General features: G+C 43.5%; 1 protein-coding gene across 2 annotated transcripts in view; it reads right to left on the reverse strand.

Annotated features, from left to right (window-relative positions):
• LOC104934240 (zinc fingers and homeoboxes protein 2) overlaps positions 1 to 14,140 on the reverse strand; it is a 102,936-nt gene that overhangs the window by 44,469 nt on the left and 44,327 nt on the right. Inside the window, exon 1 of one of the 2 annotated variants that reach the window (XM_019277154.2) lies at positions 12,496 to 12,920. The exons of the other annotated variant lie outside the window; for it this stretch is intronic. The gene's annotated coding sequence lies outside the window, so the exon portion shown is untranslated. Of the gene's footprint in view, positions 1 to 12,495; positions 12,921 to 14,140 lie in introns of those variants that run through there. 2 annotated transcript variants of the gene reach the window in all.

Raw genomic sequence — 14,140 nt, forward strand, 5'->3', positions numbered from 1 at the left:
AAGGCTTGATAAATCAACACTGGATCAAATGACTAACGTCACTTTTCTGAACTCACGGAGAGATTTTACTGAACTGTGCAGCTCTGAACTCACGGTTTTAATTTTATGGCACATTTACTATATGAATCCCTGATCATTACCTGCCCAGCAAACAGACACAAGTCACATGACTGATGAGTTTCCTCATGGCTCCACACAGGTGTGACGTAACCTTTGTCGCATTAATGCATGAAACAAACACAAACCTCATCTTGTTGCACCCTCTGTAGATTCAGCGCCACCTACTGCTAATCTCATGAACCAACGGCAGTGGGTTTAATTTTCTTTTGCTCGAATTCCTCAAAATTTGGTTGGTGGAGACCAAAGTCGAGTCAGTATTGGACTTTTACTCGTTTAAATAACGAATGTGAGAAATAAACTTTTTGTGTTAATTTTATTTTTGTTGAGTCAAGACATTTTTGTAACACATTTTTTTAACCTAGTTCTTTTTTGCTTTTTTTTTTACAGGTGGGATTTAAATCGTCGGAGCTCTCAGACTTGGTTTGAACCCTTTGAGACATTTTAAGTCATACTGATGTGTAACAGTTCTAACTGACATCAACCATCAGTTCTCTGCCCCGACCTAACATCGCGTTTCTACACAAAAAAACCCAACAAAAAACTGTTTCACTTGGAATTTAAGTAGTAAATTCCTGTGGTGGCATCACTTGAAACGCATAAGACGACACATATTTCAGGATTACTGCACTGGCTCAAGTGTAAAATCCAGTTTCCAAGAAAGAAAGAGAAGAAAACCCCCCAAAAAAACAAAATCAAAGCTGGCAGGTGAGGATTTTCTGAGGCTGGAAAATTTTCATCGAAACCAGATGAACTTTCGAAGGTCTTATGCAATGAGGCTGACTGTTTACTGTATGTGGGAGGGTAGAAACCACGAATTCTTCCTCGAGTCCACCTAATCATGTTTAGCAACACACACACACACACACACACACACACACACACACACACACACACACACAGAGTGAAACATGTGAATGACCTAATGAACCAGCCAATAACGAGTGTGTACAAGCTCGTCAAACTCTGGTTTTTCACTGCGGTTTATTCTCCGTCCAAAAAAAAAAAAAAGAAGCTGCTGGCAGACATCTGTGCATTTTCACCGCGGACACGCGGACAGACGGACACGCGGACAGACGGACACGCGGACAGACGGACACGTGGACACACGCGCCTGATGTGGTTCAATTACAAACGCTTTCTAAATGGAGCCGCTGCAGCCGAGGCAGGACGAGCCTCTCTGTAAGGTCACGTCTGAAAAAGAAAGAGCCGAGTCTTTGTGAGACGATAAATACTCTGATTTCTTTTTTTTTTATCCGTGAATACAATGAGTTGTTCAAGATTCTTTTTTCCTGATAATAATAATAATAATAATAATAAAAAAAGGTAATCTGGCTACAAGCGAAGCATTCGAGTCGATGAAAAGAACTTGATTTGGCTCAGAAATATTATTTAATGTCAGTTCATTAATTTTTTTTTATTGGCTGAAAATTTTAAACGCAGCTTTTTTTTGATTCATTTCTGTCCATCGACCATCCGATGAAAAGAAACAAACATGAATTCACAGAATTCGGTTGGTCACCTGGTCGAATGTGGACGAACATCTAAAATACGTCTCGTCATCTCGATTGATGATGGACTGCACGACATCGATGTAAAGGAAACTGTCATGTGTGAGTTTGGCTCCTGGATTATTTAATTCAAAGACAGATTACAGCCATATTACCAATGACAGAATAAAGAATGGACAGACCTCCACAGGTTTCTGAAGGTCAGTGTGACGGCCGCCGCCCTGAGCCAGCTGAGTGACACCTGGTTACTTGAACACACCTGTAAACGACACATACCTGTCAATCAAAGCGTCCACGCTCTTAATTCTGCATAACTCGAAGTCATTTTGTCAGACTTCTTTAAGATGAAGACACGAATCACACAAATCTGAAGCCAGACTCTGTCCCTGCATCGACTGTTTCAAACGTGGCGCCCTTGGACAATCAGCGCCGGCATCAGTGCGGCGAAGAACGACAGCGAACTGGCGTTCAGTAATAAAGTGTTTGTTAATCGACACACATCCCGACTACACACCGACTTCCAGGAACTTCACTGGCTGTCTCGTGTTGGGAAAGGCCTAAAATGGACGAGCTGTGCACTTCCCAGATGTGAGCGGTTTTAATGAAGTGCCTCCTCTTCTTGGATTTCTGATTTCAGAATCACGCCCTCCTTCCGTTAAACGCACGCCGCCTTCGCTCTTTTCGCTTCACAGACGCTCACCCTCTGTGTTTTGGGACAAAGAGCTTCTCATGGAGCGTTCCAGCTCACAGAAACTGAACATCCAGCTCCACGAAGCTTTTTTTATTTTCAGCTGACGTTCCTGACATTTTACCGACTGAATAATAAATCTATCAGAAAAAAAACCTGCAGCCAGAGTCAGCTGCAAGACTCGACCAGGACCCCCCGAAAAAATGTAAGGATACCAACGCTCACAACACACACACACACACACACACACACACACACTTTCTTTTGTAATAAAGCGTCAGTTAATAAGAGATGGATTTTTGTTGGCCGAGCCGGGTGGAGACGGAGGAAGACGCTCTGGCTGCCAAATCAGTGTTTTCACAGCCTGAATCACAGCTTACCACTGATACTGGCCCAGGGAGGAGCACACACACACACACACACACACACACACACACACACACACACACATAACAACAACAAATTAAACTGGATACCAGCAGTGATACATGTGCATGTGCATACGCACGGACACAAACAATCGCCCACACAGACAACAATGCATCGATGCATGTGTGTGTTACTACATGCTAACACACACACACGTACAAGAAGAAGTAGAAATGCATGAAGTCTCACACACACACACACACACACACACACTAAAAACCAGACAGGACACACACACAAAATCACACAAATGCAGACGGTCACACACACCTGCATTTCTTTCTCTCTCCGCTCTGTCTAGCCTCATTCTTCAACACACACACACACTCTCTCTACACACACACACACACACACTCTCTCTACACACACACACACTCCCTAACTGTTCACATTGAGTGGAGAAGAACAACAGTCTCCATCAGAAGGCCTTCTTCTTCTTCTAGTCGCTAAATATCTCTCTCTCTCTCTCTCTCTTTTTTCTCTTTCGTCCTGTCTTTATCTACCTCTCTCGCCCATCTCTCTCCCTCTCAATCACTCCTCCGGTGCAGTTTGGGCTGTTTCCATGGCAACGCGCCGAGTCCCATGGTCGCTGGAGGGAGAGAGCGCTTACCCCGCTCGTCCTGCCCAAAAAAAAAATGAAAAAACGAAAGAAAGAAAGAAAAAAAATCTGCTAAACAGTCCTTCAAACTGTGGACGATAATATCTGAGTGTGTGTGTGTGTGTGTGTGTGTGTGTGTGTGTGTGTGTTTTATTTTTCCCAAATGATTGGAGGAGCAGCTACTCCAAAAAAAAAAAACCCCACCAGTTTCAGTCTGTGTCTGCCGCCGTCTGTCTTTTGTCTTTGCGAGACGCAGAAACAGACACCGAGCCTCTTCAGATATCTCTGATTATAGATTATCGATTAACGCGCGGCTCAAACATCATCATGAATACACAATGATCACAAACGTGTCAAACTGTCAGAGCAGTTTGATTTCATCAGATCTCACATGTTTAAGCATGAATGTTTTTTTATTATTTGTCTGTTCAGGGTCCCGTGACGGCGCTCGCACCCAAACCAGAACAAAATACTGGAAGTATTATGAAGTATTATTAATCATTATGAAGTATTATGAAGTACTGTGAAGTGTAAATTAGTTTTTAGCTTGAAAATTTTACATTTTGTCACAAAGAAATAAAAAAAAAACGAGAGCTTAATTGGCTTCGAGTGATTAATTAAAGATCTCAGAGTTCATGTCAAACAAGTGATTTTATTTGATGTTACTACATATATAATAATCAATATTTAAATGTTAATGAGTGTTCACGGCACGCGGAGAGCAAGTAAAAAAAAAGAAATTAAGAATGAAGACGGATGAAATAAAGAAATGAAATATAAATGTAAAAAAGGAGGCAGTGTCTGTCGCAGCAGGAAAAATGGCTGCAGATCGTCTCGTTCATTTTTATTCATTCGTTCATTCAACAGGCAGCCGGAGAGAAGGGGAGGAGAGGAGGAGAGGAAGAGAGGAGGGGAGGAGAGGAGGAGGAGAGGGGAGAGGAGGAAGGGAGGAGAGGAGAGTAATGAAAAAGGTGGAAAGAAGAAGATGGAGAGAAAAGTGGGCTGAGGGTGAAGAGAGAAAAAAAATGTCAGATTGAGAATGTGACAATAAAAAGAGGGGATGATAAAGAGAGAGATGAAGGTTCCAGGAGAGAAGTGGAGAATGAGAGGGGTGGGGTAGAAGAGAAGGAGGAGGAGGAGGAGGAGAGGAAAGGAAATGGATGAAGCAGAAAAAGAGAATCTAGAAGAGAGGAATAAAAGAAGAAATAAAAAGGAGGAGTGAGAGGAAAGAGGAGACGGAGAATCAAGGAGGAAGACAAGAAGAAAAGGAGGATGAGAGAAAGTGAGGAAATATGGAGGAAGAAGAGAAGGATGAGAATAAGAAAGAAAATGAAGGAAAAAAGGAAGGAAGGAAGAATGACAAAGGACAAGGGAAAGAGGAGAGGAGAGAAAGCGAGGGTTGGGAGAGGAAGAGAAGGAGATGGAGAGAGGAAAGGAAACAGAGGTGAAGAAAAAAGGAAAGAAGAGACAGACAAGAAGGAACGAGAAAAAAGAAGAAAAAGAGGATGAGAGAAAGTGAAGAAAGGTGAAGGAAGAAGAGAAGGAAACAAGATAAGGAAAGAAAAGGACGAGACGCCAAAGAGAGGGAGGAGAAAGGGGAGGAAAGAAGGAAGGGAGGGACAAGAGAGCGATGAAGGGAAGGACGAGAAAAAGGAGATCAGGAACAGATGAGAGAAAAAGAGGAGAAAAATGAGGAGGAAGGAGGAGAAACATCTTCCTCTTTATTCCTCTTCTCCCAATCATCATCCTCCCCTCTGCTCCTCCAAGTTCCTCCTCTTCTCTCCTTCACTTTTCTCCTGCTTTTGTCTCATAATCTTCACCCATTTATCCCCTCCCTCCTTCCCTCCCTCCTTCCCTCCTTCCCTCCCTCCTCTTTGATTCTTCTTTCAAAAGCCTCCCAAACTCCGGCGTCCTCCCGCAGCGTCTATTTGTTTGTACATCAATAATTTGTGGTGACAAACGTCGGCCTTTTCATCGCTCGCATGCCAACCTGAAGCCTGACACGCTCACTTTCTTATTTCTTTTCATTCTCGGCCTCTTCTTATTTTTTTTTATTTCACTTCGACAGGTAGATGTCAAGTTTCTTTTACTGTTGTCTGTTGAGATAAATACTCCTCCCACTAACAACAACAAAAAAATACAATCAGACAAAGACGAGATTTTAAAAGCAGAAAATAAATAAAATTAAATTAATGTAATACAATGTTTACAACAAATCTGAAAAGGAGTGATGCTAATGTATGAGTGAGGTGATGTGTGGCGCCTACATTACCCATCAGCCCTTTACAAAGCTTACAATGCACACACCAATCCAGCGCATGTGTTATGATGTGGCACCAACAGGGGGCGATAATGACGAACGCCGTGAGTCTGCGTACACACAAGGTCGTAATGGACTCCAACATTACCTGAAATCTTCGCCAGCGTAGGCTGGTGTGTGTAATACACGCCGAACCATGAAAACCTCCTCAATGACCCCTAGAACATCCTGAAAGAACTCTATGACCTCCTCAGTGACCCCTAGAACATCCTGAAAGAACTCTACGACCTCCTCAATGACCCCTAGAACATCCTGAAAGAACCCTACGACCTCCTCAATGACCCCTAGAACATCCTGAAAGAACTCTACGACCTCCTCAATGACCCCTAGAACATCCTTAGAGAACTCTACAACCTCCTCAGTGACCCCTAGAACATCTTTAAAGAACTCTACGACCTCCTCAGTGACCCCTAGAACATCCTGAAAGAACTCTACGACCTCCTTAATGACCCCTAGAACATCCTTAAAGAACTCTAAGACCTCCTCAGTGACCCCTAGAACATCCTGAAAGAACTCTACGACCTCCTCAGTGACCCCTAGACGTCCTGAAAGAACTCTAAGACCTCCTCAGTGACCCCTAGAACATCCTGAAAGAACTCTACGACCTCCTCAGTGACCCCTAGAACATCCTGAAAGAACTCTACGACCTCCTCAATGACCCCTAGAACATCAGACAAATATGCATTTGTACTGCCTGCGGGGAGCACAAAACCAATGTGTTTAATCTGCAATGAGACCGTTGCTCTCGTCAAAAGTGGAAACATAAAGCGGCCTTATGAAAAAAAGCACTTCGAACAGAACTATCCACAAAACTGTGCGGTAAGAACCAGAAAAATAAATCAAATGCAAGCATCATATCAAGCATCACGAACTGTTCCTTGTGGATTTACTACCTTTTTCGTTTGGAGTTCGAATTTTGGAAATACAGTGCGACTGTTTCGGACCCTGGAAACATTGGAAATTTGGTGAGCGGACCTTTTTAGTTTCTAATTAAGTATCCCTGCACTAGAACATCCTAAAAGAACTCTACGACCTCCTCAATGACCACTAGAACATCCTAAGATAACTCTACAACCTCCACGATGACCACTAGAGTCTCCTTAATGATTAGAACATCATCATTTGCTACTAAGACCTCCAGGAGCACCCTAGAGTAACCACTAAAACCTACTAAACGACCCCTAGAACATCCTAAAGGAACTCAAAGAGACTCTAGTGGTCACTGAGGAGGTCCTAAATACCCATTAGAACCTCCTGATTGATCAGAGCATCATCGATTGCTACTAAAACCTCTGGGAGCACCCTAGAACGTCAATGAATAACAACTAAAACCTACTGAATGAACATTTGGACATTCTAAAGGAACTCTAGGACCTCCTGAATTACCATTATAACCCTCATTAAAGCATAGAACCTCATGAATAACCACTAAAACCTACTAAATGACCCCTAGAACATCCTAAAGGAACTCAAGGAGACTCTGGTCACTGGTCACTGAGGACGTCCTAAATGCGTACCTACTGAAACCTACTGAATGAACCTTTGGACCTTCTAAAGGAACTCTAGGACCTCCTAAATTACCATTATAACCCAGGACTACCCTAGAACCTCATGAATAACCCCCATTACAACCTCCTCCATGTCCACTAGAACCTCCTCCAGGAGCCCTAGAACCTGATTTAGATTCAGAGAATGATGCACTCACATGCGACTGAAATGAAAGTAATCCCAATAAACCTCGACCCAGGTTCTTCCTCTGACCTGTCGCCTGTTCTGTTCACATCACACGGAACATACGTGTGTTCCTCGAGTGTGTGTCTTTGTGGTTCTTCACTCACAAAATGTGTTTCTGAGAGGAAAACAACTGTACAGAAGGTGTTTGAGGCGAGGTGGTGTTTCCACTGTGTGAGACTCAAACTCTTCAGGAGTGACTGTGTGTGTGTGTATGTGTGTGTGTGGGGATTGGCCTTTAAGTTGTCTGTGTGTGTGTGTGTGTGTGTGTGTGTGTGTGTGGGTGACTAACACACTGCTACATGTGTACTTGTTGTGTATCATTAACTGTAAGTGTGTGTGTGTGTGTGTGTCCCTCCTACTCGTGATGGTAAAGAGAACAAGTGACATCCCATCAGCACCCTTCACCACAACCCCCCCATATCCAACAACAACACACACACACACACACACACACACACACACACACACACAGAGCGAAGCTGCAGCCAAGCAGAGAAAATAGTTTGGCTGCACATCCTGTACTGCTTGTTTAAGCTCCACACTGAGGAACACCAAACTCTCTCTCTCTCTCTCTCTCTCAGTTTCTTTGTCTCACTGTCTCTTTTTCACTCTATTTTGTTCTTTGTCCCTCTTTCTTTCACACACTTTACTTTCTCACACACACACACACACACACACACACCGCTCATGTGGACAAAGCCTTCATTCAGTCGAGGTTTTGGTCAAGCAGTTCGGCCCGCTGGTTAAAACTGAACAATGAGGCCGAGCAGCTGATCCAGATCTGACTGTTTTTTAACGAGACGTTTCGTTTCGTTTTCTGACCTGTGCAGGTTTACGTGTTCACCTGGCCGACTGATTCTTTCTGGTCTGATGAACTCATTTTGAGATTCGGATGACAGAAGTCAGAAGTCAGACTTGTTTTCATGACTGTTTTGGTGTGACTGACTGATTTTCAAGGTTGAACTCACTGCTCTGCAGCCTGACAAATCCAATTTGAAATTCGGTCAGCTGATATTTTTATATATAGGTCAAGTTGTTAACGGTTTTTCATGTTTACTGGCTGTTTTTTTAGGTTTACCAAGAGGTTTTTAGACCTTTAAGCTGACCTCACTTTGGTTTGACTGACTGCTTTCATTAATATTCAGAGAGAAGGGCTGGAGTTAGGTTGGTTGACCAACTGTTATGTTTTGTTTGATATGATTGACTTTTACATCAGTTTGTTGGCTATTTCTCATGTGTGTTGACTGTTTTTCAGGTTTACCGACTGACTGAACCCAAACCCATTTGGTTTACATTACTTTTGACTGACTGGTTTCAAGGGACTGCTAAAAAGGTGATGTTAAGATATCTGGATTGCTGGAATTGGATTGGCTGACTAATTGTACTTAATACTGATGGCTGATTTCTTGGGTAGAGCTGATTGGTCTGACTGTTTTTGGTCTGACTTGGTCAACCTTGAGAGTTTCAGGTTTGCTGACTGTTGTTTCAATCCATTTAACATTTTTGTTGGCTGTTTTTTAAGACAAAGATCAAGTTTAATTGGCATAAACCATTTTTAGATATTGAAAGGTTGATTCACGGTAACGTTAGGGTTTGCCTGACTGGTTTTCAGGTTTACTGGCTGATTTTTAAATCTATCAAACCCACGTTTGTAACTGGAAAGGCTAACCACGTTTCTTGTGGGTAAGGCTGGTTGACTGACTGTTTTTTAGGTTTTCTTTCTTAATGTTTGGGGTTTGATTGACTGACTTTAAGGTTTACCTGACTTCTTTTGGTTTACCGGCTGACTTTTCAGTCTGACAAAACCAATGTTCAGCTTAAGGTTGGTTGGCTGACTGATTTTCGGCTGATTTTAAGGTTTGACTGGCTGTTCTTTGGTTTTCCAGTCTAAACCCTCTTTTAGGATCATTTTGGTTGTTTGACTGTTTCTATTTGTGGTGACTGGTTTAAACTTTAAACTGCTTCCTTTACGTTCGACTGACTGACTTTAAGGTTTGACTCACGTTATTTAAGGTCGGTGCGGTTCGCTGACTGTTTTTAAATGTGGTCGGCTGATATTTTGGTCGAAGCTGGCTGACTGCATTTCACAGTCGCAGGGTTCAGTTGGGTCAGTGCTGTTTTTCAGACTTACTGCCTGTTGTTTTGCTGTTTGAGTCTCCGTGATGAAAGTTTAGAGAACAATACAGAACGTTTACTGCCAGACTGTGATGCAATCTGTGTGTAAGTACGTGTGTGTGTGTGTGTGTGCACAGCCTCTTAATATGATGCAATTATGAATTAAACGTGTGTGTAACAGTGTGTCTATAGATTATGTCTGTGTATACATACAGCGAGTGTGTATACGTGTGTGTGTGTGTGTGTGTGTGTGTGTGGGATGATGCAATGTGCATGCAGCGCAGCCAACACAGAGAAACTACACACTCCAATAAACAGATACACTGGCACTGTAGATGTGTGTATCTGTGTGTGTGTGTGTGTGTGGGAGAGTACTGTACTACTTGTGCGTGAGCGAGTGTGTAAACAAGTGTGAGCGAGAAAGACAAAATGTGTGTGAGTGTGTGTGTGTGGAAGAATCTTAGCAGGAGGTGTGTTGGAGCAGCAGGGGAGATGAATGCATGTGTGTGTGTGTGTGTGTGTGTGTGTGTGTGTGTGTGTTGACCAGCTGGTGTTCCACATGTGGACGTGTCCTACAGAGCCAGGGACTCCTGCAGAGAGACCCACTCCCATCTTCACCCAGTGTGTGTGTGTGTGTGTGTGTTAGTAATGTGAGTTTATAATGCATGTGTGTGTGTGTGTGTGTGTGTGTGTGTGAGAGCATGCCAGCTGGTGGGTGTGTTATGAATGTGTAATGTACGTCTGAGTCACTTTGTTTGTATATATGTGTTTATGAAGCCGCTCGGTATCAATACAGTGAATCACAGCTGATTAAAATGAGATTCATTAACGACACAACTCAGGATGAAAACACAAACTTACAGAAACGCAACTCGAAAAATCTGAAGAAACTTTTGCACCTTTTTGTTTTTTTTACGCTTGTATGAAGAAGTTTTTCCAAAACAAGTCGACGTGACGTGGAAACAAACGTCTGTTCACGTTTTCTTTGAACTGCTACACATCTGGTTTAGAGTTGGTAGAGACCAAAAACAGAGTTAAAAGGAGAAATTCAGTTAATACGCAACAAATAAACTATTGTAATGCAGTATCAATATGAATATAATATTTATCATCAGGAGTTTTTTTACAAGCATTTATCGACATTTCTGTTGCCGAATGTTCTGATGGAAACACGACAGTTCGAGCTGGTGGAGACCAAAAATGGAGCCAAAAGGGAAAAATTCAGTGACCCAGTTGGATGGAAACACGTCGACTGTAATTCAGCATTAACAGAGAAAATCAGGATGAGTCAGTGTCACAGTGACGTTCTTCAGTACCGTCACAACGTGATCAAGTACCAACAATCTGCATCACAATTAGAGTTGTCACAATACTAAAATGAGTAACCACGATACTATACCAGACAAAGTATCGCGGTTCCGGGTATTATCGCGATACTGCTGCCTTTTTTTATTATTATTATTTTTATAAACTGCAATGTATTTGTACAAGTTAGTTTGAAACAACGACGTTTGTTTTTTAAGCAAAATTAGTGTTGCCACTGACGAAGACGCCACGGCAGACTCGCTGCTCGGGCCCGGTGCTTCTGCCATGGTGAGTGTGTTGTCTCGTGTCTGGGCGAGACAGAACTTTAGCTTGTTGTTTGTTCTGAAGCGAGTTTCTATCGAAGCGGAGCTGTCTTCGCGGAGTTCGTTCTTGCCGGCAGAAACACACGAACAGCCAATCAGCTAACAGACGGGCGGACCCAGCGTGCGGAAACAGCCTATCATATCCCTGGACGTCACCAGTAACAGGCAAACAGCCAATCATTCAGCAGCTGTGTAGTTCGGTTGCGGTTCCATGTTGGTTTGTTTACAAAGGAGTAGCATGCAGTGAGAAGCCGGGAGGAGAGCAGAGGCGGCCGCTATGTAGCGGAGACCGGCACCGGTAGTTTAGTAATCCACGGTAGGACCGTCGTGTAAAATTTCTAGTATAGTAGCGACGGTTATGATTTGGCACCGCGGGGTACCGTGTATACCGCGGGTATCGTGCAACTCTAATCACAATGTGATTCAGCATCAGTGCAGTTAATGAGGAAACGACTCGGTATTAATACAGAGAACTAAAGTGGTGTCTGTGTACTGTTTACTGTACTGTGTAGTGCTGCTTCTCCTGTCGTAGTACTTCTGCAGTACAAATACTTTATACATGAACCAGGAGTGTTTGTTGTGTAGTATCCGTCGTCAGGGTGCTGAGGTACCGACCAATACGCTGCTTAATATTGACTGCTTGTAAGGTTGGATATTTACCGTGTGTGTGTGTGTGTGTGTGTGTGTGTGTTAGTGTGTGTCCAGAGGCGGAGCAGTGAAGGGGAGCTAATCCAGTAAAGTAACAGAGAACCGACAGAGTCAGAGGTCATTATCATTCACACACGGCTGAACAAAACACACTCACACTGCACAATGCTTAATCTGCAACACATCCCACACACACACACATCAGATTCAGTTACACACACACACACACACACAGCTTTTGTCTTGATATCCATCTTGCTGCGTCTTTTTTTCTTTCTCTCTCGTTTACACACGTGAAGCTGGAAAAACATTCATTCGCCAATTCTATTCTTCTTCTCTCCACACGCCCTCCCGACCGAACCAAACCTACTACCCACCCACACACACACACACACACACACACACACACACACACACACACACACACCAGATGGGTCCTAATCTCCTGTTGCCATAAACAAACACAAACCGTTCTAAGAGGCAGACAGACAGACCACTGTGTGTCGGTGTAACTTCTTGTCATCTAACATCCTGTTAATTCCTGCGACGGCGTCAAACAAAACTCCTCTGAGTCTCACACACACACACACACACACACACACACACACACACACACACACACACACACACACACACACACACACACACACACACACGAGCAGAAAACAAGCTAATGCTGCACAGATGTAGGTGATCGGAGGCCTCACCGATATTTTGCATGAACGCCGACGTGTTCGCGCTGCAGTGACAGTCAGATACGTGTTGGGTCATCTTCGGACGTGATGGGTCGACTTCAAACCTGCGGCGACACGTCCAGTTTGTCCAGTCGTCCTTTCTGTCGTCCCGGTAGCTGCTAGCTGGCTCCAACAGTTCGGTCTCCACAGCTACAGCCTGGACCGGCATTAAACGCGAGCAGCCAAAGCCACCGACCCTCGCCAACTTAGCATCTGTTCCACCGGCATCTGCAACTGAATGGCTTCTCTCACTCGCTGCTTTAGCTGCTCTTTCTGTTCTCCGAGGTTCCAGGTCGATATTTCAGTGAGGCTCTGACAGTGGCTAAAGCTAAAAGCTAATGCTGCATGTGAGGAAGGAAAACCCAAACAGCACGTCTGTGCTGCAGCGCTACGATACGCGATGATACGACTTCATCTGAGGCATTAATACTGTATTTATACGGCGAGAACCATTTCCAGAAGCTTTGCTGTGCTTGGTGCATGTTGGTAGGCTCAGCTGTAGTTAGTACATCATCAGCAAAAAACAAACAAACATCTGAATTCTACAATTGCCACATTATGAATAGATTTTAACTGAGTTTGTGCAAGTGAAACTTGATACGGTGAGCAGCAACTTTTTAAAAATCCACTGTTTTACTGTCACAGTGATTCAACAGATGAAGCAGCTTTGCAGCCGCCTTCTCATCGTTTTGTTGACTTTTCTGTCGTATTCGATATCACAGCTGTCAGAAATTTATAATATTTCTTACTTAGAGGATGACATTAATGTTTGGAAACAACCGCCAATAGATCCCAAAGTTCAATGTGAGCACAAAACAACGATAAAAAACAGAAACACTTTATTTTTAAGTACTTAACGAATGATTTAATCGATTCTCGATATTGTGACTCCTCAATGACTAATCATCTCAGCACCACCTGACCTTCCCGGAGAGTCTTCAGCGGCACACGCCCAACCTTTGGACCAAAACAATGGCGGCCTTTCTGGTAAGCGGACAGTCTGTTGAATCGCTGCTAATCTTCCTGTTCTGCTGTCAACGCGAGGTTGGGCCGAACCCGTCGACCTGAGAGGAAGTGCTTGGAAGATATCAAAGTTTCTGTACATGCACCGCTGCTCTGCTGTAACTCTTTGCGGCCCCCCCAAGGGAAGAATTACTTGGAGAGAATCAAGATGTTGTTACAGAGAAAACAGGCTCCGGCCTCCCAGAGAAGATTATCAAGTGTAATGCTGTGCAGATGTAAGCTCGGTGCAACTCCCACACTCTGCTCTGCAACAAGCATGAATGTAACATATATACAAACACCAAGAGATCAGTTTGTACAGACTCTTCTGACACGGTTAGGAAGCTTCATCACGTCAGGAAGAGTTGTTCTGTCTTTGGTTTTTTTCTACTTCTCCTACTGGTTTACTACATTTCCCAGAATCCCTTTCATCAATCAAATGCAGTGATTGCGAGTGCCTGAACTGTTTGCCTTTATTTTTAGGGAAGCATTTCCCCACGTAGCAAAGTTGACTGAGTTGAAAGCTTAAACTCAATAACCTCGACGTTCCTCAATGAAGACAAGACCCAGAGTCCAGAGGGGAAAATCCAACAAACGTTCATCAGCTTGGGTATGT

Source organism: Larimichthys crocea, chromosome XIII, assembly GCF_000972845.2.
Source record: "Larimichthys crocea isolate SSNF chromosome XIII, L_crocea_2.0, whole genome shotgun sequence".
NCBI lineage: Eukaryota > Metazoa > Chordata > Actinopteri > Sciaenidae > Larimichthys > Larimichthys crocea.